The 3,493-nt window shown below is 47.8% G+C and overlaps 1 non-coding gene across 1 annotated transcript; it reads right to left on the reverse strand.

The window, feature by feature from the left end:
- Window positions 1-2,880: 2,880 nt before the first annotated feature.
- On the reverse strand, window positions 2,881-2,995 carry LOC114923768. Its single transcript, XR_003810704.1, has one exon. It is a non-coding gene; the product is annotated as a U5 spliceosomal RNA (small nuclear RNA).
- Window positions 2,996-3,493: the final 498 nt, after the last annotated feature.

Genomic DNA, 3,493 nt, shown 5'->3' on the forward strand with positions numbered 1-3,493 from the left:
TGCTGGGTGGTTGCAGCAGGTTTTGGTCACTTCACATGACCCTGGGACACTGTGACCATCATAAATATGAATCAGTTGCCAAGCATCTGAATGTAAATCACAAGACCCTGGAGATGCTGCAACATTCCAGCTGATCGGCGCTTCTTCTGGGCTCAGCAGAAGCACCAGGATCAGCGCCGAGCTCCAGCTGGAGCCTGGCGCTGATCCTGGCGCTTCCGCTGAGCCCTGACAGCCCTGCAGCTCCAGCCATCTCTCGCTCAGGCTTGTGCGGTGCTGCCATCGGTTCAGCTCATTCCCCTCCCCTGCTACTTTTCTAGGATGGTCGCATACCACCTGTCAGGTGCCAATGTACCACAGGTGGTACCCATACCACCACTGGTTGAAAAGCCCTGATCTAGTCCAACACCCTACTCAAGCAGGAGACCTAGTGGTACCTTAATAGTAGTAGTAAACTACAAGAGGGATCTTGGAATCCCAGTGGACAATCATTTAAATAGGAGCCAGCCGTGTGCTGCAGCTGCCAAAAAAGCCAATGCAATCCTAGTCTGCATCAATAGAGGGATAGGACCAAGATCACATGAAGTGTTAGTGCCACGTTATAATGCCTTGGTAAGATGACACTGGAAAAACAGGTAGTTCTTAACCTAGGACCACAATTGAGCCCAGAATATATGTTGCTAAGTGAGAAATTTGCTGAGTTTTGCCCCATTTTATGACTTTTGTTGCCACATTTGTTAAGTGAACTACTTCAATTGATAAATTAGTAACCCGGTTGTTAAATGAACCTGGCTTCCCCATTGACTTTGCTTGTCAGAAGGTCGCAAAAGGGGATCACGTGACCCCGGGACACGGTGTAACTGTCATAAATATGAACCAGCTGTCAAGAATCTGCGATCACGGGGGGGGGGGGGATGCTGCAACGATCATAAGTGTGAAAAATGGTCATAAGTCACTTCTTTCAGTGCTACTGTAACTTCGAACAGTCACTAAACGAACTGTTGTAAGTCGAGGACTAACCTGTATTGCATCCAATGTTGGTTGCTATGATATAAAAAAGATGAGATTCTAGAAAGAGTGCAGAGAAGAGCAACTAAAATGATTAAGCCGCAGTGTTTCTCAACCTTGACAATTTTAAGGCATGTGGACTTCAACTCCCAGAATTCCACAGCCAGCAATGCTGGCTGTGGAATTCTGGGAGTTGAAGTCCACATGCCTTAAAATTGTCAAGGTTGAGAAACACTGGATCATTAAGGGGTCTGCTGGATAAATTGTTTGAACGGTTAAAGGAACTTAGGTATGACTGCCAGGGGTAGGCAACCTTGGCTCTTTTATGACTGGTGGACTTCAACTCCCAGAATTCCTGAGCCAGCCATGCTGAGGAGAAAGGGAGAGGTTTTCATGGTGAGCCATGGCTGGCTCAGGAATTCTGGGAGTTGAAGTCCACGGGTCATAAAAAAGCCAAGGTTGTCTACCCCTGGTATATGCCATCAAGTTGGTGCTGACTCTTAACAAGATATTCTTTCTTTAAAAAAAACGTAATGTTTTTCATAGAAAATAGAAATCAAGCCAAGGTTGCTTATCCCTGGACTAGCCTAACAAAAAAAAAGGATTAGAAGTGACATGATACCCGTTTTCCGGTATTTGAAGGGCTGCCATAAGGAAGAGGGGGTCAGGCTATCTTCCAAAGCACCTGAAGGCAGGACAAGAAGCAATGGATGGAAACTAATCAAAGAGAGAAGCAACCTGGAACTAAGGAGAAATTTCCAGACAGTGAGAACAATTAATCAGTGGAACCACTTGCCTCCAGAAGTTGTGGGTGCTCCAACATTGGAGCTTTTCAAGAAAAGACTGGGCATCCATTTGTCTGGAATGGTATGTGGATTCCTGCCTTGGGCAAGGGGTTGGACTAGAACAGGGGTAGAGGCAACCTTGGCTCTTTTATGACTTGTGGACTTCAACCCCCAGAATTCCTGAGCCAGCATAGCTGGCCAAGAGTCGCCTACCCCTGGACAAGGGGTCCCCAATCCTTGATCTGCAGGCCCGGTACCAGGCTGTGGCCTGTTGGGTGCCGGGTTTCACAAGCTGCAGGCAAACATGTGAAGCTACATTTGTGTAAGCAGTGGGCACGTGCCCGGAACCATCCCCTCTCCCACCCATCCCCCAATGCCACCAATCCACAGAGCTGGAAAGATTGGGGACCGCTGGACTGGAAGTTCTCCTTTAACGTCCCTTCCAGCCCTAAGGCTCTACATCAGGGGTCTTCAAACTCAGCACTTTTATGACTCATGGTCTTCAACTCCCAGAATTCCTCAGCCAGCATGCCTGGCTGAGGAATCCTGGGAGTTGAAGTCCGTGAGTCATAAAAGGGCCGAGTTTGAAGACCCCTGCTCTATATACATTTTACAAACAAATATCAATTATTGTTCCTTGCCCCAATAGAAAAACAAATGCAGAGGTATTTAACCACCTATTCCATTGAGGAACTTACCCCCCTCCACCCCCTTTGGGATCCAGTCAAATGCAAGACAATCCCTAGATCACAGGTCTTCAAACTTGGCCCTTTTGTGACTTTGTGGACTTCAACTCCCAGAATCCCTCAGCCAGCGTGCCTGGCTGGCTGAGGCATTCTGGGAGTTGAATTACACGAGTCATCAAAGGGCCAAGTTTGAAGACCCCTGCCCTAGATCATCTGCTAGGTCAGCTACAGGATTAAAGAAACACAAGAGACCCAAACAAACCACGATTAAAACGCAAGACCGAAAGAAAACGCCCACCTTGCTTAACCCTCAAGAGTAGAATGCAAATGAGCAATAATTGGCACAAACACGCACCAATCATACAACATTTTAATTTTTCTCTATTTTTGAACCATGTAAATGTAGCCCTACCGAAGCAGGGCCTCAAAAAATTAACGAAAACTCATAAATGCTCCTCTCCACGGAAATCTTTAGTAAAAGGCGAAAGATTTATACGATCTGAAGAGAAACCAGAGTATACCGTCTCACCTTCCCCGAAGCGAACCGTTACCGTGGCGAGGGTTACTGAGGTCACGGCGTCCGAAGAGAGACGGAGCGCAACACGTGTCACTTGATCTGGAGGAATAGTTTTTCTAGGGTTTCCGCCGGTTTCAAGAACGGGTCGTTCGCACGAAGGGAAAAAAGGGCAAAAATCACGCGGCAGGCACGGGGGTTCCGCCTCGCAAAGCATCACGGGTTGCAGTGTATGCAAATGAAGCTGCTTATCTCCCCGCCCAGGTCGGTTTGATTGCATTCAAAGCGGAGTCACGTCGAGTGCCGTTCAGGGTGCGAAGTGACGTTACGCCAACGCGGCTTTAGGAGGGCGCTCTGTTTTGTGATCGACTACCGGCATTCCCACAACCTTGCAAATGTGGATTTTGCACCGCAACAGCTTTCCCTGTCTGATTTTATGATTGCAGCCGTGGTTTGCATCGGATGTCAGCCCCAGTTCTCATTTCCTGCAAAAAGGTCTCTCT

Source organism: Protobothrops mucrosquamatus, unplaced genomic scaffold, assembly GCF_001527695.2.
Source record: "Protobothrops mucrosquamatus isolate PMUCROS unplaced genomic scaffold, P.Mucros_1.0 scaffold11430, whole genome shotgun sequence".
Classification (NCBI taxonomy): Eukaryota; Metazoa; Chordata; class Lepidosauria; order Squamata; family Viperidae; genus Protobothrops; species Protobothrops mucrosquamatus.